Raw genomic sequence first — 27,375 nt, 5'->3', positions numbered from 1 at the left:
GCCCTTGGGGGATCTGGGCGGGATTCTTGGCAGGCCTGGCAGTGTTTGACCCAGGCCTCTATCTCTCCATCGATCCCCGGCCACCACACATAACTCCTGGCAAGGGCCTTCATTCTTACTACCCCTGGATGTGTCTCGTGTAGGGCTGTGAGGACCCTTTTGCAGAGGGGCTGGGGAACAACGACTCTGCTTCCCCATAACAGGCACCCCTTGTGGGCCGACAGTTCATGTTTGCGGGTTGTGTAGCCGGCGAATTCTGGCCCGGGGCTGCTGCTGGGCCATCCCCTCCACACCCAGTCCAGGACCCGGGAGATGATCCTATCTTTCTTGGAATGGTGTGCAACTTCTTGTGCCTGAATGGGGCGGTCGGGAAGCAGCTCCAGGCTCATAACCTCTTGTGCAGGTGCTGGGTCAGGGCCTGTTTCCGGTAGTGGTAGCCTGCTGAGGGCGTCCGCATGGCCCATCGCCTTCCCAGGTCGGTGAATCAGTGCATACTGGTAGCTGGCAAGGAAAATTGACCACCTGAGGACGCGAGGAGACAGCACTTGGGGGGTCTGCTTTTCGGGGGCAAACAAGCCAAGCAACGGCTTGTGGTCAGTCACCACGGTGAAGGGCCGCCCGTACAAGAAATCATGGAATTTTTTTACTCCCTTTACGATTGCCAGACCCTCCTTGTCGATTTGCGAGTAGTTCCGCTCGGTTGTGTTGAGTGTCTGGGAAAAGTACGCCACCGGTACCTCTCTTCCATCCGGGAGTTGGTGCCCCAGGACAGCTCCAATGCCATAGGGTGAGGCGTCGCATGCTAGCACCACCGGCAGCCTCTCGTCGAAGTGTGCCAAGACCGAGTTCGAGACGAGCAAGTCCTTGACTGCCTGGAATGCGGCCTCCTGGCGCTGGCCCCACACCCAAGGGGCCCGCTTGTCCAGGAGTCTGTGTAGGGGCTCCGCTACCGCCGCCTTGTGGGGAAGGAAGGAATGGTAAAAGTTCAATAGCCCCAAGAAGGCCTGAAGTTCAGTCTTGCTCTTGGGCGCTGGGGCATCACAAATGGCCCGTACCTTGTCCCCAGTCGGGTGGACCCCTTCTGCGTCCACCATAAATCCCAGAAAGTCCACCTGAGGCACTCCTAGTAGACATTTTTCCCGCTTCACCTTGAGACCCGCCGTCTGGAAACGGTGCAGAACGGTGCGGAGGCGGTCCTCAAACTCCTCTGGTGTGGGGCCGGCAATCAACACATCATCGAAGAAGGGGGTGACGCCAGGAATCCCTTTAAGGAGAGAGTCCATTATATTCTGGAATATGCCTGGTGCCACGCTGACACCGAATTGCAGCCGCTTTACCCTGAACGCTCCTCTGTGCGTCACAATCGTCTGTGCCTCTGCTGTGGCCAAATCTACTGGCAGCTGTTGATATGCTTGGGCCAAGTCCAGCTTGCCAAAAATTTTTGACCCAGCCAGGGTGGCAAGGACATGGCTGACCACTGGCACTGGGTATGCGTGGGCCGTGAGGGCCTTGTTTATGGTACATTTGTAGTCTGCGCAGATGCGGACCGAACCATTAGGCTTGACGGGTGTGACGATTGGGGTTTCCCAGGGAGCATTAGGCACCGGCTCCAGCACTCCTTGCTCTACGAGTCGGTCCAATTCCTCGTCTATACGGGGTTTCAAGGCGAACGGGACCCGGCGGGCCTTGAGCCTGACCGGTCGTACTGCGGGGTCAAGCTGTAGCGCAATGGGGGGGCCCGTATACTGTCCCAATTTCCCATCGAAAACCCCTGGAAATTCCTTGCATATGGCGTCCACGTCCACTTGTAAGCTAGTGTGGTTCACCCCGGTGACAGCTAGCCCCAGTGGTCCAAACCATGCCAATCCCAGTAAGCTAATGTAGGGGCCCTTGACCACAAGCAAGTCCAGTTGCCGCGTCCGCCCTCGGTATTGCACCCTGAAGGTCCCCACCCCCATTGTGGGGACCTTACGTTTCTGGAAGTCCCGGAGGGTGAATGGGGCCGGCCTGAGTTTGGGACCCCCAGTGGGACACAGTTTCCTTAAGGTCCTTGCCGAGATTATGGATAGAGTTGAACCCGTGTCAAGCTCCATGCGGCATGGGGCCCCCTCTATCTGTACCTCTACATAAATTTTCTCTACGTTGGGGTGGGGCAACTGGTATACCTGGAAGTCCGTGAGCTCCGTCGAGTTGCCTTGGTGCGTTGGGCCCCGGGACCTGGGGCTCTTGGATTGGTCATCTGATGCCTGGTGTCGGGTGGGCCGAGCCCGACACACCCGGGCGATGTGTCCCGATTTTCTGCACTGCCTGCACTCTGCGTTGCGGAAACGGCAGGTCCTCCTCTCGTGACTCTCCCCGCAGCTTGCGCAGTTCCCTCCTTCTCGTCGAGGCAGCTGTGGTCTGTGCGCTGCTTGAGTGCGCTGCTGTACTCGGTGCACCTCCTCCCTGTCGGATCCTGAGTCGTCGGTGAGGTCTTCATGGTGGACCCTCGGTTGGGATGGCAGGCTCGGCCGTGCCTCTTGGGTCGACCTCTCGGCAGCTTCTGTTGCCAGGGCCTCCTCCAGAGCGACCTGGAACGTTAGGTCCTTCTTAGCGTAGAGGCGTCGTTGCAGCTTCTCATCCTTCAGGCCACCGACGAGGCGGTCACGAAGCATGTTCTCCAGCTCTGAGAAGTTGCAGAACCGGGCGGCTTGGCGGAGAGAGGTCACAAACCCAGTTATGGTTTCCCCAGGGGCTTGCCGCTTTGCGTAGAAGGCATTTCGACGAGCCACCACTGAGGGCTGCGGCGAAAAGTGCCCCTTCAGCTGTTCCATTATTGTTTTGTATGGAACAGTAGCGACGTCTTCAGGCGCAAGGAGAGCCCGGGCGATTTCAAACGTCTCCTCTCCGCAGACGCTGAAGAATATCGCCCTCTTCTTGGCGTCTTCTTCGTCGGTGACCCCTTTGGCTTCTAGGAGGAAGGTGAAACGGGAGGCGTACGCTTCCCAGTCTCCAGATGCTGGGTTGAATGGCGAGAAGCTGCTGTTGGCTGCCATTCTGAGTTCCTTGTGCCCCGGAGCTGAAGCCTGGATACACGGTGCGAGGCAGCGGTGCGGCAGTTGGCGGTGCTGCGGTGCTGTGTGTGGCAGTCAGCTCAGCGGGATCCCACCTTCGTCGCCAGAGAAATATACTCAGAGTCGCAAAGTGATTTCATGCTCTTTATTCAGCTCATAGTGGTGAGGAGGAATGAATAAATGTCCCCTCACAGTATCTGCTTTATATACATTATTTACACAATGGGCTGCACATGATTGGCTAATTCTGGAATTCTACTGTAAGCCAATCAGGTTGTGGATTCACTTCTATCTGGAGCAGGATTGGGTGGTTCCTGCCAACCAATCATGCTGCTGCATTGTTCTAGGACCAATCAGACTGCTGCCTTTTGGATCCTATTGTTCTAGGACCAATCAGACTGCTACAGTTTGGATCCTATTCAACTCAGTACATAACAACTCCCTTTTGTACACCTGGAGCATTTAAGGGCAAGCAGGAAATGAAGAACTGAAGATTCCTGCCTTGCAGGGGGTTGGATTAGATGACCCCAGGCTCCCTTCCAGCCCTGCAGTTCTATGATATAAAAAGGTCTTCAAGAGCAGCCCCTCTGAGTGTCTTTGGTTTCTGATTTGATTCCAGAATCTCACACTTTTCCTTAAAGGTAAAGGTAAAGGTAAAGGTAAAGGGACCCCTGACCATTAGGTCCAGTTATGGCCGACTCTGGGGTTGCAGCGCTCATCTCGCTTTACTGGCCGAGGGAGCCGGCGTACAGCTTCCGGTTCATGTGGCCAGCATGACTAAGCCGCTTCTGGTGAACCAGAGCAGTGCACGGAAATGCTGTTTACCTTCCCGCTGGAGTGGTACCTATTTATCTACTTGCACTTTGACGTGCTTTCGACTGCTAGGTTGGCAGGAGCAGGGACCGAGCAACGGGAGCTCACCCCGTCGCCGGGATTTGAACTGCCGACCTTCTGATCGGCAAGTCCGAGGCTCTGTGGTTTAACCCACAGTGCCCCCCACGTCCGCTTTTCCTTAGGACGTCCCTATTTTCATCAGAGAAATGTTGGAGGGTATGGAGTTATGCGACCCCTGAGCCAAGGAGATAAGCAACTATACAGCCTTTGGAAAACAGCTGAAAGCAGATCTGGAAGTTATTTAATATTCAATGTTTTATTATTTTATATGTTTTGGAAGCCGCCCAGAGTGGCTGGGGCAATCCCGTCAGATGAGCAGGGTATAAATAGTATTATTATTATTATTATTATTATTGATGTCCCTATTTTTATGGGAGAAATGTTGGAGGGCATGCAAGAGATGACTACACCAGGAGTTGGCTCTCCCTGTCACCTTCCTCCTCCTCCTTAGCCTTGGAGCTGCCCTTGTAAAACTCAACAAAGGAGAGAGGAACAGAGCCAAAAATCGAGGATTAGCTGACTCCTCCTCTCATTGGCTGCGCCTAGCAGTGCCTCTGGCTCCCCCTGCTGTTTGCCTCCCTGCCTTCTCCCCTATCAGCCCCCAAAGGCTCCAGCTGCCAATGCTTTTGCGTAGCTGGAAATGATGTATCCTACTGACACCGGTGGCTCTTTTCCCCCCTGGGCCTGCGTACTTTTGTTCCTCCGGCCTAACGCACCATTGGCACATAGCCACCGGAAAGTTGTCCTGCAGGATGGACTATTGCCTTCCAAAGACTGGAACACACCCTGCACGCCCGGTTTACGACGAAGGAACACCACAGGCGACCACTTCGAGTGCAGCCTGTGCAAGGCGAACTAGCTGGCTATCATCGCCTCTTAAGCGACGAGGAAGCCCCTGGCAAGGGGGCGGATGGGTGATAATTTTCCATAAACAAGGCTGAAACGGCCAACTCATTTCCCGCTTGCTCTACATTATTTTGTCAGTACATTTTGCTAAGAGCTCTGGGTTTAAACAGGGCCTGTCTGTTCCTTGGCTTCTCGCGGAGGTAATTTTCTTCTCTTGACAGCTTGTCCAACGTTCTCCGGTGCCAAGAGAGAGAGGAAGACGGGCTCCTTTTCTGCCGACTTCACTGCTGCTCCAACAAGCTGCTGCCGTTGTTCATCTCCCTGCCATGCGAAGAGGCTGGCTGGGGCTTCCGAGATTTTCCTTCCAGTTCCAGACCAGTTTCCCCTGCCTGATATAATTCCTTGATTTCTTGAATTAATATCCTGCCCCTCCTCTCAAAGGAGAGTGGCGATGGCATGATGTCATTTTCAAAATATTAAAAAGGTAGAGGTAAAGGACCCCTGACAGTTAAGTCCAGTCGTGAACGATTCTGGGGTTGCGGTGCTCATCTCACTTTATTGGCCGAGGGAGCCGGCGTACAGCTTCCGGGTCATGTGGCCTGCATGACTAAGCTGCTTCTGAGGAAACCAGAGCAGCGCACAGAAATGCTGTTTACCTTCCCGCCAGAGCGGTACCTATTTATCTACTTGCACTTTGACGTGCTTTTGAACTGTTAGGTTGGCAGGAGCAGGGACCGAGCAACGGGAGCTCACCCCGTCATGGGGATTCGAACCGCCGACCTTCCAATCGGCAAGCCCTAGGCTCAGTGGTTTAGACCACATCGCCACCCACATTAAAAACAATTGAAATCATCTAAACATAGGAATGTAACCCACAAGCAGGAATTTGAGCACCAGAAACTGCTCTCCTACTCTGATTCAAGTGGGATTCAGAAGCATCACTTCCTCTGATTGGAAGCGAAGCAGAGCCATGGCTAGTAGCCTTCGATAGCCCTCTCCTCCCTGCATTTGTCTAACCCTCCGTTAAAGCCATTTATGTTGGCGGCCAGCACTGCCTCTTGTGGCAAGGAGTTCCACAGTTCCCCTCTGCACTGCATGAAGGAGGACTTTCTTTCCTCTGTCCTGGTTTCTCTGGTTGTGGGGTGTATGTGTGTAAACAGCGACGTTGGAAGGAAATGGAATTCAAGTTCCCGCAGTGATAATTACACGGCTGTTCACACAGAGAAAACAGTGTTTGACAACATAATCTTGGGATTGATACGCCAATTAATTCGCGCGGTAGTGTAATAAAAATCCATTGTGCAGATTCAGTGAACAGGTGAAAGCGCTGTCTCTCTCGAGGCGTTGCAATAAAACACCCTTAAGAGCTCACTTAAAAGGGGCAACGAGGTTTTCCCACGATTGAGGCACCTCACCCTAAAGAGGCTCTTTTGCGTAAACACGCTTTTTTAACTCTACAAGTCGCACCATGGCTGGAGGGGGCACAGCAAGAAAAGCCCTGGAAATGGGTGGCGATCGTGTGTAGAGTCATGTGAGAAATAGTCATTCTTGAGCTCGTTTAGGGTTTTAAGGGAGAAAATCAACATCTCAAATGGAGCCCAGGAAATAGATTGGCAGATACTATTAGAGAGTAGCTTCACTAGTTCTGGGTTTTTTTGTGTGTACGGGTGATGATTTATGCTCATGACACGATTGGGAGAATGATATGCGACCCCACTTTTTTAAAAAATATATTTTTTAAGAATTTCAACATACAAACTATCGAAACATATTATATTCATTATTTTCCTCCTTTCCCCCCCTTCAAACCCTCCCACCCCCCCAAGACTTCCCTCAGCTCCTCTCTCTGATTTCTCAGCACATATTGTTCTCTGTTTGTTATGAAATTATACATATCCTTAGGTTATCTATCTACCATGTTGTTGTTGTTGTTTAGTCATTTAGTCGTGTCCGACTGTTCGTGACCCCCTGGACCAGAGCACGCCAGGCACTCCTGTCTTCCACTGCCTCCCACAGTTTGGTCAAAATGTGATCAAAATTTGATCTACCATGTTATCAACCAATAAATTTGTGTATGTTTATTCAAAACCTGCCAAGGAGTCCAGTTCATTTTGTTTTAGCTAATTTTAGCTAATTTGTAAAAAGCTCCCATTCCTCCTTAAAGTCACAGTTGTCCTTGTCCCACAGTTTGTATGTCAGTTTAGCCAATTCTGCATAATTCATCAATTTTTCTTGCCACTGTTCTTTCATTACTTTCAATACTATGGGCGTCTGCAAAGGCGTCGGGGTGGGTGCCCTACACCCTTGTGGAAATTAATTGAAACTAACATATACATACATTAGTAACGGATATGACCTCCGCTATTCTTAATAATAATAATAATAACAATAATAATTTTTATTTATACCCCACCCTCCCCAGCCAAGGCCGGGCTCAGGGCGGCTTACAAGCAATAATAAAAACAAGTTGAATGATTACAACTTAAAAACAAAATTAAAATACAACATTAAAATAATGAAACATTAAAATATTAAAATGCAGCCTCATCGCAGGAGGAGAAGGAAAAGAAAAAAGAAAGAGAGGGAAGGAATCAAATTGGCTCCAAGCCAAAGGCCAGGCGGAACAACTCTGTCTTCCAGGCCCTGCGGAAAGAAATCAGATCCTGCAGGGCCCTGGTCTCATGAGGCAGAGCGTTCCACCAGCCCAGAGCCAGTGTTGAAAAGGCCCTGGCTCTGGTTGAAGCTAATCTGACTTCCTTAGGGCCCGGGACCTCTAGGGTGTTGCTATTTATGGACCTTGAGGTCCTCCACGGGGCATACCAGGAGAGGCGGTCCCGTAGGTATGAGGGTCCTAGGCCATGAAGGGCTTTAAAGGTCAAAACCAGCACCTTAAATCTGACCCTGTACTCCACCGGGAGCCAGTGCAGCTTGAAAAGCAGCATTTGAACACTGTTTGGCATGGAATCTAGTAGTTTCGAACAGTCACTGTTGATTTTCGGATCCTCAGGGTCGCTTCCAACTCTACAATTCTATGAAAATTATGCATGACAAGGAGAAGTGGATATAGAGAAAACCTCGCCCAACATAACAGTAGAATTTGTAGGCGTCTAATGAAGCTGAATGTTGGAAGACTCAAGGCAGATAAGGGTACTTCTTCACACAGCCCACAGTTGGACTATGGAACTCCCTGCCACAGGAGCCAATGATGGGTGCCGCCATGTGCATCTTTAAGAGAGGATTGGACAAATTAATGGAGGAGGGTTGGGATTTTGGTGGCTGCTAGCTAGGCTCTGCCTCCACAGTTGGGCACAGCAATGCTTCCAATTACCAGTTGCTGGAAATTTCAGTAGGGGAGAGCGCTTTGGGGGATTGGGTCCTGTTTGCGGGTTTCCTGTCGGCATCTGCTTGGCCCCTGTGAGAACAGGATGCTGGACTAGATGGGCCATTGGCCTCATCCAGCAGCCTTTCCTTTATACCCTTAATCTATAACCCTGCCCTTTGCCCTTTGTGATTTCTCAATCTCAAACCAGGGCAACGCACCAACTCCACGCCCATTGCAACACAATCCCTCTGGCAATCTAATTGTCTGACGAGTTTCTTTTGCTCCACGTCTGTGACCTGGGAAGATCCCGCCTGATCCCAACGGCGGTGGCTTTGTTGGCGAGCACAGAGCGAGCGACACAGGAGAGAGGAAATACAGGAACGAGGTAAAGCGATATCTTTATATCAGGGCATCTTCTGTTTGTGTAAAAAGCATTAACATGACACAGAGCTCGCCAGGCAGGCCTCAGCAGCTGGGTCCAGGGAAGATTTCTGAAATATACTCGGAGTCGAGAGTGGATCTCATGCTCTTTATTCAGCTCATAGTGGTGAGGAGGAATGGAAGTTCCCCCACAATGTCTGCCTTATATACATTATTTACACAATGCGCCCCATGTGATTGGCTAATTCCGGGATTCTCCTGTAGGCCAATCAGGTTGTGGATTCACTTCCACCTGGAGCTGGATTGGGTGGCTCCTGTGGACCAATCAGACGGCTGCATTCTGAATCCTATTTTTCTAGGACCAATCAGACTGCTGCATTCTGAATCCTATTGTTATAGGACCAATCAGACGGCTGCATTCTGGTTCCTATTGTTCTAGGACCAATCAGACCGCTGCATTCTGAATCCTATTCTTCTAGGACCAATCAGACTGCTGCATTCTGAATCCTATTGTTCTAGGGCCAATCAGACTGCTGCATTCTGAATCCTATTGTTCTAGGACCAATCAGACCGCTGCATTTTGGATCCTATTGTTCTAGGACCAATCAGACCGCTGCATTCTGAATCCTATTCTTCTAGGACCAATCAGACTGCTGCATTCTGAATCCTATTGTTCTAGGGCCAATCAGACCGCTGCATTCTGAATCCTATTGTTCTAGGACCAATCAGACCGCTGCATTTTGGATCCTATTGTTCTAGGGCCAATCAGACCGCTGCATTCTGAATCCTATTCTTCTAGGGCCAATCAGACTGCTGCATTCTGAATCCTATTGTTCTAGGATCAATCAGACCACTGCATTTTGGATCCTATTGTTCTAGGACCAATCAGACCACTGCATTCTGAATCCTATTGTTCTAGGAACCATCAGACTGCTGCATTTTGGATCCTATTCAACTCAGCACATAACAATTTCTGTGTAGCCTAGAAATACCCACATAAGTTCTTCTGGCAAAAGATGGCAATTCATTGTCCTTGCTCTTTTCCTCTGCTTTGAGCCACGCTATTCTTGAATCCCATCCCAGCTTCCCATTGCCAAAGAACGTGGCTCATCCCTTCTCAAGAGCCACCTCCTAGTTTTGCCAAAGCCCTTTCCCACTTTAAAATAGGAGTGTTTAGCCTTTGACCTGCCAGCTATTGTTGGACTACAATTCCCATGAGCTCTGGTGCACCCTGCTTTTGTTTTTTCTTAAGGGGTGATGCCAGAGAAAGGGAACAACTTCATCCAGACTGGTTCCAGCCACTTGCAGTTTTCCTAACGGCTTATATTGAAAAGCAATTGCATTCAAAGCAATGAGCAAACTGGGGTGTCCCTTCTGAGACAAACTCAGTAAAATCAGTTTAAAAAAAGACAGATGTTTAAAATGAATAACAACCTAAGGAGAACTTTCTGGATCAGGCCAAAGGGGGCTAATCCAGTCCAGCATCTTGTTCCCCCACTGGCCACCCAGATGCCACAAGGGAAACCTGCAAGCAGGATTTGAACACAAGATCACTCTCCCCTTCTTTGGTTTCCAGCAACTGCTATCCAGAAGAATCGCTGCCTCTGACCGCTGAGGGCAGAACTCCGCCATCCTGGCTAGTATCCACTCAGAGCCTTCTCCTCCATGGATATCTCCAATCCCCTTTTTGCAACCATCCAAATTGGTGACCATCACTTCCACCGTATAGTTAAAGCCTTGGTTTTCCCAGTAGTGATGTATGGAAGTGAGAGCTGGACCATAAAGAAGGCTGATCGCCGAAGAATTGACACTTTTGAATTCTGGTGCTGGAGGAGACTCTTGAGAGTCCCATGGACTGCAAGAAGATCCAACCTCTCCATTCTGAAGGAAATCAGCCCTGAGTGCTCACTGGAAGGACAGATCCTGAAGTTGAGACTCCAAGACTTTGGCCACCTCATGAGAAGAGAAGACTCCCTGGAAAAGATCCTGATGTTGGGAAAGATGGAGGTCACAAGGAGAAGGGGACGACAGAGGACGAGATGGTTGGACAGTGTTCTCAAAGCTACCAGCATGAGTTTGACCAAACTGCGGGAGGCAGAGGAAGACAGGAGTGCCTGGTGTGCTCTGGTTCATGGGGTCACAAAGAGTCGGACACAGCTAAATAACACTTCCTCCTGTGGCAGTGAGTTTCATAGTTTAATCTAGCCTCCCTGAACTAGGTGCTTTCCAGGTTCTTGTTGGGTTCCTGATTCCCATCAGCTCCAGCTAGCAGGGTCCACAGTCAGGGAGGATAAGATTCTTTGGCCAAAACATCTGGAGGGCACCATACTGTAAAGGGCCAATCAAACAGATAAACACTTGCAGCCAGAGCAAAAGACTGGAGGACGTGTTATTTATTTCCTTATTTAAGCCCAAGGGCCTTATTCCATTGTGGGCAACCTTCCTGAGAGAGGTACGACTCTTTTTGACAATAGGGCGATGAAAGATTTCAAAAAGAATGGAAAAAAATTATATTATACGTAGGATAAGGTGAAATGGTGAAATCAGTAGAATGGAAATAAACCCCATAATGGGAAATTGAACGAAACTTTATTTGATGTTAATGACAACATGAATTAAAATGTAAAATACATTCAAGGTAACTAATTGTATCTGTAAATGAATATAGACAAACAACAAGACGTGTATATACAGAAAGATTTATTTGTATATAGACACAGTACAGATAAAGTTGAAAGAAGAACAACAATATACAAAATCGATAAAGACAATGCGAAAAACGTAGAGACGACATAAAAAAGCCAGAAGGAAGGCGGGAAGTCAACTCTTAGGAGTAAATGTAAATGTAAAGTAATGTGTAGTATGTTAAAACAAAATCAGTAAAGATTATCTTCCAAAAGAAAAGAGAGGGGTATGACTCTCATCGCTTTGCAGGAAGTGGCATTTTAGCCACGCTAAAGTTGGGTTTCAGCACCAAACTGGCTCAGCCCTTTCCACCCAAGCAAGCAGTTCAGGGACACATTTTCTTGAGAGTTGGCATCCCGTTATAAAACACTTTACTGATATAACCCTGAAGAATGGCTGCCATCAAAACTACAGATTGGACTCTTTTTTTTTTTTTTTGGCAAACTTAACTAGATTAAGCTGTCTTGGAGGGGGAAGGCGGGATTTCATTCTTGCCCCTTTTTCCTTTTGTTGTAATTGTTATATATTGCAAATTAATAAACCATTTTTTATTATTTTTTTGTAAAAAGGACACATCCCAGCCAGGCCAAAGCCATCAAGGAGAGGGTGGTATGTGCCCTGGAGTCACTCCCAAGGCCTATCTGCAAGGCAAGGAGGCCTGAGGTTCCCCATAAAGGGAGTCCTCCATCCCCAGCTGTTTGGTCCAAGCATCTGACACCCAAAAGAGATACTGCCACTAAACTTGGAGGTTCCATTGAGCCATCACGTTTGCTTTGCAAGCTCGTCCAATCCATTTGAAAAGCCACCAGAGGCCATTGTGGCTTCTCAGGGCAACGAGTAATAATAATAATAATAATAATAATAATAATTTATTATTTATACCCCACCTATCTGGCTGGGTTTCCCCAGCCACTCTGGACAGCTTCCAACAGAACACTAAAATACAATAATCTATTAAATTTTAAAAGCTTCCCTAAACAGGGCCGCCTTCAGATGTCTTGTAAAAGTTTGGTAGTTATTTTTCTCTTTGACATCTGGTGGGAGGGCGTTCCACAGGGCGGGTGCCACTACCGAGAAGGCTCTCTGCCTGGTTCCCTGTAACTTGGCTTCTTGTAGTGAGGGAACCACCAGAAGGCCCTCGGCGCTGGATCTCAGTGTCCGGGCAGAACGATGGAGGTGGAGATGCTCCTTCAGGTATACTGGACCGAGGCCGTTTAGGGTTTTAAAGGTCAGCACCAGCACTTTGAATTTTGCTTGGAAACATACTGGGAGCCAATGTAGGTCTTTCAAGACCGGTGTTATATGGTCTCGGCGGCTGCTCCCCGTCACCAGTCTAGCTGCAGCATTCTGGATTAGTTGTAGTTTCCGGGTCACCTTCAAAGGTAGCCCCACGTAGAGTGCATTGCAGTAGTCCAAGTAAGAGATAACCAAAGCATGCACCACTCTGGCGAGACAATCTGTGGGCAGGGAGGGTCTCAGCCTGCGTACCAGATGGAGCTGGTAAACAGCTGCCCTGGACACAGAATTGACCTGCGCCTCCATGGACAGCTGTGAGTCCAAAATGACTCCTAGGCTGCGCACCTGGTCCTTCAGGGGCACAGTTACCCCATTCAGGGCCAGGGAGTCCTCCACACCTGCCTGCCTTCTGTCCCCCAAAAACAGTACTTCTGTCTTGTCAGGATTCAACCTCAATCTGTTAGCCGCCATCCATCCTCCAACAGCCTCCAGACACTCACACAGGAGCTCCACAAGGCAGTTATGAATGGGTCATTTTCAACCAGAACATCTCTCTATCTGCTGAATTCCGTCGCGCTCTGGACAGAGCAGTCCAAGAATTCTGCCTGCCTCTCTGGGCAGATCCCCTTGCCAGAGGGTTTCTGGCATTCCCCCTGCCTGTTTTCCTCCAGTGAGGTTGATTTGCCACGCTCATGCCTTACATGGCCAAAACGGCCTTCGGGGAAACATAGGAATTTTGGGTCCTGACGTCAGCCCCGCAGCCAGGGTTTTGGGTAAAGTGCAGGAGGAGGGTAGAAGGGGGTGGGGAGAGGAAAGGGGGGAGGCATTTGCCCAAGAGCAGGAGCTCCAGGCACATTTCACATTTGCTTGGGGGGCAGACCTGGACGCCCCTCCCTCCCTCCCCTTCATTCCAGGGATTCACCTGGAGGAAAGGAAGCAGGCCAGGTAAGGTGTGGTGCCAGAAGATGCTGGTGAGGTAGGAGATTTTAATTGGGGGGGGGGGCTAAGAACGGTGGGATGTGGTGATTCAGAGTGGAAAAGGAGGAGAGGAAAAGGATGAAGGAGGCAGGCAGGGACAAGGAAGGAGGAGAGGCGAAGATGGAGTGGTCCATGGCAGGTGAATGAATGAGAATGAGAGGCAGGGTGGTGTAGTGGTTAGAGTGTAGGACTAGGACCTGGGGGACCAGGGTCTGAATCCCCCCACCCTTGGGGTACCAGCCGCTGCCTCTCTCAGCACAGCCTACCTCGCAGGGAGACCCCTGGAAGAAAGCTGCTATGTATGTAGGCAATGCTTTGAACAGCTGCCGAGACGCAATACAGTGGTACCTCGGGTTAAGTACTTAATTTGTTCCAGAGGTCTGTTCTTAACCTGAAACTATTCTTAACCTGAAGCACCACTTTAGCTAATGGGGCCTCCCGCTGCCGCCGCGCCGCCAGAACACGATTTCTGTTCTCATCCTGAAGCAAAGTTCTTAACCTGAAGTACTATTTCTGGGTTAGCAGAGTCTGTAACCTGAAGCGTATGTAACCCAAGGTACCACTGTATTTGATCATGTCCACAGTCCGGTGGTATTGCTTTAGTGGCAAAGCTACAGAGGTCCCTGTCCCCAGGAAACTTACAATCTAAAGTGAGACAGCAGGCAGCCCAGTGGCGAATGAGTTTTGTTGCGTTCTGTATCATTAGACGGGGATAAGGACCGGGATGATGATGTGAAGGCTTCATGAGCCAGGCTTCACTACATTTTTGTGCCAGTCACTGCCTCTCAGCTGACCCTACCTCACAGGGTTGTTGTGGGGAGTAACTGAGGAGTGGGAGACCCATTAACACCATCTTGAGCTCCTTGGAGAGGAAGGTGAAGACATAAACACTATATAAACAATACTACGCAAGCGACTCAGTCTCGATAGCTCAGCAGGTTAGAGCATGGGGCCGATAATGCCAAGGTTACAGGTTTGATCCCCGTATGGGGCAGCTGCAGATTCCAGTATTGCAGGGGGTTGGACTAGATGATCCTCAGGGTCCCTTCCAACTTGACAATTCTAGGATTCTATGAACTCAGTAAAGGCAGAATGTCATCTGGTCTCCGTTGTAAGCATCGCGCAAGCAAACCGGGATGGAGGTTGCCCGCTGTGAGAACAGGGTGCTGGACTAGTAGGGCTGCTGGCCTGATCCAGCCAGGCTCTTCTTATGAGAAGGGAGACCAAGCTAAGTAGAACCTCCATGCATATGCACAGTCTACCTGCCACAGTCCCAGAAGGCTGGGAGTGGTGTGGTCTTCCCTAGCCTACAGGCACCTGCCTCCCAAACACCTTGGGAAGTGCCAGGCTTGGGTCGGGTGACCCTTTCTTTGGTCCTACCTGGCAGGGCTCATTGCGGGGTGAAATGCGGCTGGACTGAGTGCAGAAGGCGACGGAGCAGTAACACCTCCCCCCCCCCCCCACAAAAGAGGCTCTGTCCTTTGTAACAGGCAGGAATGCGAAGGGCGAAGCCTCTGCTTGATGCGAGCCAGCCGTTTTCTCCCCAGGGGAAGTAAAAGTGGCAGGCGAAGTGGGGCGAGGAGCTGGGTTGGGGGCTGGGGTCGGGCGCCCCCCTTCCCCCTCGGTTCCAGCTTGCAGGGAGAAATGGGGCTGGGGTTCGCAGGGGGGGCAGCAGAGCCCCCTACCCCCAGGCCCTTTCCAGAGGCTCTGTTCAGCCGCTTCAACCACGCTGGCATCTCCAGAGGCTCCCTGGTTGAAACCCCGGAGAAGTAGTAGTGCGGGAACTATTGAGCTGGATGCAGCTTCCTCCGTTGCAACAGGCAGGAATCCCACCGGTCGAGCGTTCCCCGGCGGCAGGGAGGCAGGAATAGGGACCGCGGAGGCTGCATCGCTCCATCCTTCCAGCCTCCTCCTGCCCTCGGCGGCGGGCGGAGCGAAGCGTCCGCTGGGCGGAGGCTGCTGTGCCGTCCGGGCTGCGCTGGGCTGGCTCGTCCGCCGGCTCCTCCTCCTCCTCCTCCTCCGCTGCTCCGCCGCCGCCTCCTCCTCCGCCGCCGCCCGAGGCTCCCTCCCCGGGCCCGGCGCCGTCCGCTGCCCGCCCGCGCAACGCTCCGCTCCGCCCGGCGCAGGTACGCCAAGCTGCCGCGCCTCGCGGGCGCAGCCATCGCCGTCGAGGGCGCAGCAGCGCCCGCTTGGGCTGCTCTCCCTGCGGGGCCGCGGACGCGGGTGGGGGGGGGGAAGGGAAGGGGTGGGGTGGGGGTTCCCAAAGCTGTGCGCGCCCCCTCCCACTTCCCCCTTTCTCCGTCTGCGTGGGGATTTTGGGGAGGGGGAAAGCTTGGGCGCTCCACCCCCCGGAAGGAGGATCCGGGAGGGGGAGTAAAAGGAGTTGGGGGGAGGGAGGAAACATGGGGCACCGCCCCCAAGGAGGATTTGGGAGGGGGGTTAAGAGAGAGGGGGGAGGAGTTGGGGCAGACACCCCCCTAGAAGGAAGATCTAGGAGGAGTTAGCGGAGTTGTTTTGGGGAGGGACTTTGGGCACCCCAAGGAGTGTCTGGGGACGGAAGGGAGTTGTTTTGGGGAAGATATGGGGCAGCCAGGGGGATTTGGGAGGGGGTGTGGTGTTAAGGGAATGCAGGAGGGGACCTGGGACAGCCCCCCCCCATAAGGAGGACGTGGGAGGGGGAATTAAGGGAGTGGGGAGAGATTTAGGGCAGTCCCTCCTCAAAGGAGGACGAAGGAAGGTGAGTTAAGGGACGAAATATGGGCACCGGGATTTAAGGTGCTGAGGGGTTGTCTGCCCTTTTGGGATCCGGGGAGGGGGCGCCCAAAGAGTCATGGGGGGCTGTGGCGGCTGCTGGCCCCCTTTGCAAGAGAATGTGGGCCCCTGGCTCAAGGAAGTGACCTAGCTTTGTGGCTGAGCACTTACCTTTTTCAACTTTCAACTTTCCCAAATGAAGGATGCTGAAAAGTTGTATTGCGACATATATTGTTGCAACGTGAGTTATAAAAGTTGCCATGTCAGTTATTTTTGTTTGCTTGTTTGTTTGTTATTGCTATTATTTAGCATCACCCGGCATTTTCAGAAGGCAAAATTAAAATTCTCTGGTTTACCCCCCAAAAGCAGCTGATGTGCTTCTTCATCAGATGTAATATTGCCAAGCTAACTGTTGCCCAGTTGCAAAAATAACAGCAGATTTGAGTTCATCCCACCCAAAAATGTATTTTAAAGAAATTGGCAAAAGTTAAGTTTATTCCCCTAAACATGATACGCCTTGAGTGAAGAAGGCCCAGGTTGGACTGGGAAAGACCCCTAGATTGCAACCCTTATTTATTCCTAGAATCATAGAACTCTATGATTCTATGAGTTGGAAGGGACCCCAGAGGGTCATCCATTCTGACCCCCCTGCACTGCCGGAATCTCAGCTCAAGCATCCATGACAGAAGGCCACCCAACCTCTGCATAAAAATGTCCAAGGAAAGAGAGTCCACCATGTCCCAAGGGAGACTGTTCCACTGCCCAACAGTTCTTTCTGTCAGAAAGTTCTTCTGAAAGTTTAGCCAGAATCTCCTTTATTGTAACTTGAAGCCATGGGTTCGAATCCTAGCCTTCCAGAGCAGGAAAATACAAGCATGCTCCCTCTTCCGTGCGACAGCCCTTGAGATATTTGATTTGTATACCGCCCTTTCGTCCAAAGATGCCATCATCATCATAAAAATTGTAGAATTGTAGTACCCCCTGCAGTGCGGGAATATTCCTCTGTGGGGGATTGAACCCACAACCTTGACATGATCAGCCCCACAATGGAGCTAACTTCCTTGCACATAATAATAACAATAACAACAACAACATAAAAATAAATAAATAAAAAATTTATATATATCCCGCCCTCCCCATCCAGAGCCGGGCTCAGAGCGGCTAAGCACAGTAAAAATAGCACCGTTTACATAAAATCACAGTCAATTAATTTAAACACATTCTAAAATCAATTCAGAATCAAATTAATGGCAACCATTGGGCTAGAGTTCTATGAGGATTACAGAAGGAGAGAGGGGGTCAGACTTTGCCTTGGCCAAAGGCCTGGTGGAACAGCTCCGTCTTGCAGGCCCTGCGGAAAGATGTCAAGTCCCGCAGGGCCCTACTCAGACAATAATAGTAATAGCTGGCATAATAAAAATAATAATCATAATAACAGTCCCCTCAGCCATAACTTTAAAAGGACATAGATCATTTATAGGCCAAAGTCCTGGAGAAAGAGGATTTCTTTTTCGCTTGGTGCCTAAAGACATGTAATGATGGCAACCAGGTGAGCCTCTGGGGAGAGCATTCCACAGTCAGGGAGCCACCACAGAGAAGGCCCTTTCTTATGTGGCCACTGTCCGAACCTCTTGAGATGGGGGGGGGGGCATAGTGAAAGGTCACTGATGACAAGCGCAGGGTCCGGGTTCGTTCATATGGGGAGAGACGGTCCTTGAGATAAAGTGGTCCTGAGTCACGTAAGGCTTTATAGGCCAGCACTGGAAACTAACCAAGTAGCCGGAAAACATTATTATCATGGCCGTGAAGGTTATTGTGATTATTGGGTCATGCATTCAGAATAGATGATGCTGAATTTGATAGGCCCTCGGAGGTCTGGCTCAGCCAAAGGGCCGTAGCAAAGCGGCAGGACATCTGCTTGGCTTGCAGAAGGTTTGTTCCCTGCTGGCATCTCCAGGTTGGACTGAGAGAAAGGCTCTGCCTGAAATAATAATAATAATAATAATAATAATAATAATAATAATAATTTATACCCTGCCCATCTGGCTGGGTTTCCCCAGCCACTCTGGGCGGCTTCCAACAGAATACAGTGGTACCTTGGGTTACATACGCTTCAGGTTACAGACCCTTCAGGTTACAGACGCTTCAGGTTACAGACTCCGCTAACCCAGAAATAGTGCTTCAGGTTAAGAACTTTGCTTCAGGTTGAGAACAGAAATCGTGCTCTGGCGGCACGGCAGCAGCAGGAGGCCCCATTAGCTAAAGTGGTGCTTCAGGTTAAGAACAGTTTCAGGTTAAGTACGGGCCTCCGGAACGAATTTAGTACTTAACCCGAGGTACCACTGTAGTAATAATAATAATAATAATAATAATAATAATAATAATATAATATATTTATACCCCGCCCATCTGGCTGGGTTTCCCCAGCCACTCTGGGCGGCTTCCAACAGAATATTAAAATACAATAGCCTATTAAACATTAAAAGCTTCAGATGTCTTCTGGTGGTGGTTTTTCTCTTTGACATCTGGCGGGAGGGCGTTCCACAGAGTGGGTGCCACCACCGAGAAGGCCCTCTGCCTGGTTCCCTGTAACTTGGCTTCTCGCAATGAGGGAACTGCCAGAAGGCCCTCAGAGCTGGACCTCAGCGTCCGGGCAGAACGATGGGGATGGAGACACTTCTTCAGGTATACTGGACCGAGGCTGTTTAGGACAGCTGCTGTCCGTCGTTGTAGACAATATTGAGTTGGGTGAATTAATGGTTTGAGGCAGCTTCGTAGGCTATCCTCACCTGCGCAGAGTTAGGAGCAGAGTCTGCCTTTCTCTTGGTTGCTGGGAGCGAATTGCAAAAAGGCTTGTGTTCATAAAAAGGCCTTCCTTTGCCTTCTCCTCTTCCCAGGCCTCGGCGGGTCGTGTTGGAGAAACGGGCCTGTGATAGCTCAGTTGGTAGAGCACAAGACATTTAACCTCAAGGGTTGTGGGTTTGAGCCCCACGTTGGGTAAAAGACTTCTGCGCTGCACGGGGTTGGACTAGATGACCCCTGTGGTCCCTTCCAACTCTTCATTTCTACGATTTCTGTGAACACGTGGCTGAGCATTTCCTTTTCTTCATTTAGTCAATCGTATGTGCCACTGAATTGACGAAAGCCTCCAAGCGGTTCCTTTGCTTATTCTGATTTATTGCGTCTCTATCCCACCGTCTTGTCCAAGGAGCTCAAGGCAAACATACGTATTTTCCCCACAAACAACAACCCTGTGAGGTAGGATGGCTGAGAGAAGGCCGTGACCGGTCTCCCACCTAGCGTACTTCTTGGCTGAGTGCGGATTTGAACCCAGGTCTCAGCCTGACAACTGCAGCACACTGCCATCCGGTTTACACAGGAGGATACAAAATGTTTGTTAAACACTCCAACCCCAAACGTTGTCAAAAAAGAGGAGGTGTAAAAATAAATAAATGTTGAAATATAAACCTGATCAGCAGCTTAGGAAAAAAAATATGCATGTACCGTAACAGAATGGCATGTTAAAGTTATGTGTCTGGGTTAGCTTGCCTAAATTAAATACATAAATACATAAATAGATAAATTATTTTGTCAGGCGCTGGAAAAAAATCTGCACACGTGTGTAGCAATCTTTCAGCTGGGAACCTTTCACTCTCTGCTGCAAGAGCAGAACTCTTCACAGAACTCTAGCCCAATGGTTGCCATCAATTTGATTTGAACTGATTTTATAATGAATTGATTTTAGAATGCTGTATTATTTTACTGTTGTTAGCCGCTCTGAGCCCAGCTTCGGCGGGATATAAATATATTATTATTATTATTATTATTATTATTATTATTATTATTATTATTTTAGAGTTGGAAAGGGATCCCCAGGTGTCGTCTAGCCCAACCCGCTTGCGAGGTAGCCACAACTTAAGCTCATATCTGGGTAAAGGGTGTGTTTGTGTGTGTGTGTGTGTGTGATATTGTGAGTTTAAGGGGGGATTTTTTTTTCTGCATAGACTTGTGACCTCAAGGGCTCAAGAGACCTGCTTTTTGGGCAAAATAAAAAAATCCTTCCAGTAGCACCTTTAAGACCAACTAAGTTAGTTCTTGGTATGAGCTTTCGTGTGCAAGCACACTTCTTCAGATACGGTATCTGAAGAAGTGTGCTTGCACACGAAAGCTCATACCAAGAACTAACTTAGTTGGTCTTAAAGGTGCTACTGGAAGGATTTTTTTATTTTGACTATGGCAGACCAACACGGCTACCTATCTGTAACTGCTTTTTGGGGTTTGTGGTGCGCTACCCAAGACTGCATAGCCACAAAGGGAGGAGTTTGCAAGGAGCTTGGTTGGGGCATCAGTTGTGGTGACCACAGATGTAGAGTTTGAAAGGTGCAGAAATCCTCATCAGGCCTGGCTTATGGATGACACCAGGTGTGGATGACACCAGGTGGGCGATGCTTTTTGTAGGGTGGTGTGTGTGTGTGCAAACGAAAGGTTGTGGGCTCTCCATCTATTTGTGGCTGGAGAAGGACAACGGTTTGTTTTTTTCCGTTGCCTGTGGCGATCTCTCTCATCTCGACTGTGCCTCTGTCTTTCCTGGCCGACCAGTTTGGTGGCTTCTAACTTTGCAAAAAACCTCCGAAGTCTGTTTAGCGGAGATGAGGGAGGGATGAGTGTGTGAACCGCATCTAGCGATGCTTCATGTCAAGCCACTTATTCCCCCGAAATCTCTCTGCAGTCCTTGCGGCCGCTGGTGCGTGTATTGATTTGCCACATCCGAAACACCCGGATGAGCCTCTGTTCAACCTGTTGAACGGTTCAGCTTGCCCCACTTGGAAACTGGGACTGGTAACTTTGCCAGCTGGAAACTGTGTCTGTCGAAGTGGCTGAGTCAGCAAGAGGCTATCTATGTGCAAATTGATGCCAGAGATGTGCAAACGTGACAAAAATGTGCAGGTCTATGACACATCGATGTGAAAGTGTGTGTGTGGGGGGGGGAGAGAAATCTCTGTTTTGAAATGCTGATCTCCTGATTGTTGTGGCGGGCCGATGCCCTAGTTCATTTGGCTTGCAAAATAATCTTATGGCACAACATCTCTCCGTGTCAATAATCTAAAAAGAGTGTGCTTGTTTTGTGTGCCTGTTAACTATATGGGGGGCGTGTCAAGCATTTCTGCTGAGCGAATGATAGAGGGGCAGGTGTGCTTAGACAGGCAGAGGCTGCGCATGGCTAGGTCATGCCATGCCAATATGTGCAGCAGATATGAGCAGGGAATGGCTGTAGCTCAGTGCTGGAGGAACATCTGCCTGGCAGGTAGAACGTTGCAGGTTGAAGCCCCAATGGCATGTACAGATATGGCTGGGAGAGACTTCTGCTTGAAATCCTGGGGCGCTGCTGCCACTCAGTGTGGACAATCCTGCGGTCAACTTGAGCACAGCACCCTGATCTCACAGTGGCCAACCCATTGCCTCTTGTTTTCTCCTACTTTGGAGGGTAGGACTCGAACCCATGGCTTCCAGTTACAAGAAAGGAGATTCCAATTCAACATCCAGAAGAAACTTTCTGTCAGTGAGAGCTGTTCGACTGTGGAACGGTCTCCCTCGGGAGGTGGTGGACTCTCCTTCCCTCCTTTCCTTAAGCAGAGTTTGGATGGCCATCTGTCATTGATTTTTTTTTAGCTGAGAATCCTGCATTGCAGGGGTTTGGACTGGATGGCCTTTGGGGTCCCTTCCAACTCCTAAGATTCTTCTGCAGGCAGGACCCAAGTACGATAGTGCACACCCAATGAGTGTTTCGTTGTTGTCATCAAATTTATTGCTCTCCTTTCACCAGGAGGTCCCAAGGCAGGTTGCAGCAATGATTAAGAATTATTGTTGTTCAGTTGTTTAGTCGTGTCCGCCTCTTTGTGACCCCATGGACCAGAGCACGCCAGGCACTCCTGTCTTCCGCTGCCTCCTGCAGTTTGTCAAACTCATGCTGGTCGCTTCGAGATCACTGTCCCACCATCTCGTCCTCTGTCGTCCCCTTCTGCTTGTGCCCTCCATCTTTCCCAACATCAGGGTCTTTCCAGGGAGTCTTCTCTTCTCATGAGGTGGCCAAAGTCTTGGAGCCTCAGCTTCAGGATCTGTCCTTCCAGTGAGCACTCAGGGCTGATTTCCTTCAGAATGGATCGGTTTGTTCTTCTTGCAGTCCATGGGACTCTCAAGAGTCTCCTCCAGCACCATAATTCAGAAGCATCCATTCTTCGGCGATCAGCCTTCTTTATGGTCCAGCTCTCACTTCCATACATCACTACTGGGAAAACCATGGCTTTAACTATACGGACCTTTGTTGGCAAGGTGATGTTGGAAGTGAGTGATGTCTCTGCTTTGTAAGATGCTGTCTAGGTTTGTCATTGCTTAAGCATTAAGATTAAGAATCAGGCACAGTTAAAACAAAGCACCGTCGCAGGGCCTGAAAACACACACTGAAAGCCTGGGGAAAGAGGCACCTGCAGCATTTCCTGAAATCTCTGTTTTCCCTGAAGGATGGAAGTAAAAGGAATTGTTATGGGGCAGAACCTCCTGCTGCCTTGCAGAATAACAATGGGAGCATAGATCCTCAGTCCACCCAAGGAGCTTACAGTTTCAAGGAGAGAGAAGGAAGGATGCCATTAATACACACTTCCAGCATGAGAAACGATTAAATTGCGAACCAGCAGTGCACGTATTAAGAATGTTTGCTCTGGTTGCACCATGCCTTATGATAATGGCAGCGGTGATAACAAAACAGAGAGCTGTCAATCCTCTTTTGTTTGTATACAATTTGTGCCAGCCGCAGTGGCTGCATCCTGCCTCCACTATTGGAGTCCATATTCCTTTGAATGCCAGATCCTGGGAACCACTGCAGGGCCTGATCCTGCTACAGGGCTCTTCCTATGTCCTTACGCTTTGGGGATGCATACTTAGCTCATAGTCTCCTTGAATCGATCACCAAAGCATACACCCATCCCATTTGCACATAGCACTAAGCTGAACCATGGATTTGGGTCTGAACCTGAGCACCTGGTTTGCTTCCCCCAGACAAACCATAAGCGGTAAACCGAGGACAAACCTTGGATACAAACTCATGGCTCCTCTGGAGTGAGACAAACCATAACCCCGGGTTCAGGCCGAGCTCTGGTTGGTCTGACAGTTGCGCAACCAGGTGAGGGGTTAAGTGGCTGTGATTTTTCCTGTGAATACCTATAATAAAATCATTTATGGCGATCTTCGCAGCCATTTCAGCACATGGATGAAGACACCTCGTGTTCACACATGCCTTTATGTTTCACAGTCTACAGGTTTTTCCCCCAATTTTTTTATTTATTTAAAATTTTGAAAATAGTTTTAGAGTCATAGAACTGTAGAGTTGGAAGGGAGCTAAAGTGTTACCTGGTCCAACCCCTTTGCAGTGCAAGAAAGCACAGGTAATTACATCTGCATACTCGCACATTCCTGGTTAGTCATGGTTTGGCTTAGCCTTAGGGTTATTGCATAGAACACATTATTATTATTATTTCTTTATTTCTACACCTCTTTATATTTTAAAGAAAAAATCTCAAAGTGGTTTACAACCTACATTAAAGTATCAAATAAAACAACCCCAGATAAAACATCACTGAAGAAAGTCAAAGTTAAAATGCACATTTAAAACAGCATAATTAGCAAGAGAATATTTTATTATCATAAGCAGAGAACGTATCTGCTGCTGAGGCTGCCAATCCGGTGGTGGTTCATGGTGGTGGTGGAAAGTCAGGCTCGATGACCTGGGTCTGCACTAAGAGGAAGCCAAGATGTTCTCTGGCTTTTTCAACAGCGGCAGCTTTCGTAGCTGGAGTCAGTCCGGGCTTCACCCTCCTAGGCCAGGTGGAAAATCAAGGCAGGGAGCAGATCTTCCAGGACTCCCAGCCAAAAGAGCTTGCCATCTGTACCAGAGGAATGGACTGAATTGTGTTTGGTGGGGAAAGCCTCCTTGATCTCTCTCGGTGGCCCCAGGGCTCATTCCTATTTCCTTCGGGGAGAGGTGGTGCATGTTTTGCATGATACAGCGCAAAACACCAAAAGGAGGAACAGTCCTTTCAGGTGGTTTCCCATTGCCTGCTCTGCTTCTCCAGAAGGGAGTGGCAGATTTTTCCCAGCTAGATGAGTCTTCTCCTGATTTTATTTTTGATTTGTGCTCTGTTTGAGCTGCCAAACCATGTTCCCCCACTCCTTTGCGGCTCAGTTGGCATCTGTGCTCTCTCTCAGGGGCTTTTCCCAGTGAGTGGAAGGTGCTGATACGTGGCAAACTCAGCCAACCGTCACTACATTTCCAACATGAGATTGTCTCTGGCTGTGGAAGACGAGTCGGATGAATCTTTGGAGAAGCTCCTCCCAAATATAGTTTGCTGGGATTTCGGGATTAGTATCCCCCTGGTAAGACTTTTTGTTTTGTTTGGCCTCTAACTCTTCCCGTCACCTTTGCTAGCTGCAAGTATTCTACCATTAGTGTTTGCCAGTCTGATATATTAGGTCTTCAGATACCTGAAGAAGTATCTGAAGAAGGTGCTACTGGAAGGAATAGTTCTGCAAAGCCATTTCCCCAAATGTAACGCATTATTGCATGCTCTTTTCACTAACACATACATTTTGTCCCCTAGCAAGTGCATTTTCCTGTGCCCTCCTTAGCCAGAGAACAGCACTGCAAGATATAAAAGGTAAAGGGACCTCTGACCATTAGGTCCAGTCGTGGCCGACTCTGGGGTTGCGGCACTCATCTCGCTTTACTGGCTAAGGAAGCCCGGGTCACGTGGCCAGCAGGACTAAGCCTCTTCTGGCGAACCAGAGCAGCAGTTGGCGGTTCGAATCCCTGCGACGGGGTGAGCTCCCGCTGCTCGGTCCCAGCTCCTGCCAACCTAGCAGTTCGAAAGCACGAAGTGCAAGTAGATAAATAGGTACCACTCCGGCGGGAAGGTAAACAGCGTTTCTGTGCGCTGCTCTGGTTTGCCAGAAAGTGGCTTAGTCATGCTGGCCACATGACCCGGAAGCTGTACGCCGGCTCCCTCGGCCAGTAAAGCGAGATGAGCACCGTAACCCCAGAGTCGGTCACAACTGGACCTAATGGTCAGGGGTCCCTTTACCTTTACCTATATCTTGCAGTAGGGACGCGGGTGGTGCTGTGGGTTAAACCACAGAGCCTAGGACTTGCCGATCAGAAGGTCAGCGGTTCGAATCCCCATGACAGGGTGAGCTCCCATTGCTCGGTCCCTGCTCCTGTCAACCTAGCAGTTCAAAAGCACGTCAAAGTGCAAGTAGATAAATAGATACCGCTCCGGTGGGAAGGTAAACGGCGTTTCCGTGTGCTGCTCTGGTTTGCCAGAAGAGGCTTAGTCCTGCCAGCCACATGACCCGGAAGCTGTACGCCAGCTTCCTTAGCCAGTAAAGCGAGATGAGTGCCGCAACCCCAGAGTCGGCCACGACTGGACCTAATGGTCAGGGGTCCCTTTACCTTTTATATCTTGCAGTGCTGTTCTCTGGCTAAGGAGGGCACAGAAAAATGCACTTGCTAGGGGACAAAATGTATGTGTTAGTGAAAAGAGCATGCAATAATGCGTTACATTTGGGGGAAATGGCTTTGCAGAACTATTCCTTCCAGTAGCACCTTCTTCAGATACTTCTTCAGGTATCTGAAGACCTAATATATCAGACTGGCAAACACTAATGGTAGAATACTTGCAGCTAGCAAAGGTGACGGGAAGAGTTAGAGGCCAAACAAAACAAAAAGTCCACAAGGAATGGAGAATATTTAAAGAATATTTGAAGAACCATGGTATAAAGGGTAATCTCCTGGCAGACTTAGACTGAGCCTTGTAGTCTATTGTGTAATTGACAATTTACATAGAAATATGATAAAAAAAAGAAAGAAGTAACTGTGCAAGAAAAGTGTATTTAACAGATAACATACAATGAGAATGTTTAGAAGTGTATGCACACGAAAGCTCATGCCAATAACAAACTTAGTTGGTCTCTAAGGTGCTACTGGAATGAATTTTTTTATTTTGTTTCGACTATGGCAGACCAACATGGCTACCTACCTACATCTTGCAGAAATATATGTTGAATGGTCTCTTTAAATGTGAAGGTTCATTATTGTTCCACATATTTCTTTAAGGGCCAGAGCAAATAGCGAGACCCAGTTTTACAGCTGTGAAACAGTATAGCAGGTGCTGCTAAGTTGTGTTAATTAAGTTGTGTCAGCAATTGGGTATAGTATATAAAGAGCAGCACCCAGCTCTCTCAGAATCCTGGTGGGTGGGTCGGGTCTTGCTTGTTGAGATATTTACTGTAAAAGGAGTTTTTGTTTTTGTTATTAAAACCTTGATAAAGTTATTTTTGAGTTCCTTGTAATGCGTGGTCTCCCCAGCAAGCTTTCTGCAGCGCAACTAAACTGCAAATAGCCAACAGGCAACCCCCTGTTTTAGGGGCTACTGATATGTGCACAATAGCTCACAGCACCGATCCCGGAAGTAACCTGGAAATGTCATAAAAGGTGTTTCTAAAAGGGCAAAGCGGGGGAGGGATGGGCTGGCACGGGGTGCTTTCAGACTGTTTCAGTTGCATGCGATTTCACACAGGCTCGCAATGACCCGGAAGGCAACCCGCAAGCAAATCTGGGGTTGCCTGTATATTAGGCATAACTGGGCATACCACAAAATATATGTATCAGCAGAAATCCACATTCTCAGTGGTACTCACTTTCAAGTAGATTTTTGCAGGACCAATGCAATGAACGTACTTATGCATGAGCAAACCCTTCTGAGCTCTGAGACACCAGCTTCTTGGTGCTTAGGATTGCAGTCTGAATTAAAGGTACAAACGACACAGGAGATGAATAAAAATGAAGGCTCGGTGGTTTCCCCGAGGCATCTGGTGTCTGGGCAGGCGGCTGGTCCCTTTCCTAAGGTGCAGGGTAGAGGACCAAAGATCTGATTCTCGCTCTGTCGCTTGCGGTTGCTTTTAGACAGAATGCACTGGCAGAAGACCCTGGCAAAGTCTTAATGCACATGGACCTATCTGAATTGCCAGCAGGGCACTGAAGGTCTCAAGGAGGACGACGAGGAATCTTGCCAACTTTCTTACGGTTTACGAAAGCGCCCTCAGCTCGTCAATTGGTGCTGGCTCTCTCAAGGCCGCCAGGTGAGTGGCTTGATCTCTGAAGGTTTTGTGATTTACAGATAC

At 49.3% G+C, this 27,375-nt stretch overlaps 1 protein-coding gene across 2 annotated transcripts in view; it reads left to right on the top strand.

Annotated features, from left to right (window-relative positions):
- Positions 1-15,420: 15,420 nt before the first annotated feature.
- LPP (LIM domain containing preferred translocation partner in lipoma) overlaps positions 15,421-27,375 on the top strand; it is a 295,201-nt gene continuing 283,246 nt past the window's right edge. Inside the window, exons 1-2 of one of the 2 annotated variants that reach the window (XM_081007502.1) lie at positions 15,421-15,521; positions 27,158-27,333. The gene's annotated coding sequence lies outside the window, so the exon portion shown is untranslated. The remainder of the gene's footprint in view (positions 15,522-27,157; positions 27,334-27,375) is intronic. The other variant, XM_081007503.1, reaches the window with a different exon arrangement.

The sequence above is a fragment of the Podarcis pityusensis genome (assembly GCF_964106645.2).
Source record: "Podarcis pityusensis genome assembly, chromosome: 5".
NCBI lineage: Eukaryota > Metazoa > Chordata > Lepidosauria > Squamata > Lacertidae > Podarcis > Podarcis pityusensis.
The sequence above is the reverse complement of the archived record's forward strand: the minus strand, read 5'-3'. Positions and strand labels throughout refer to the sequence as shown.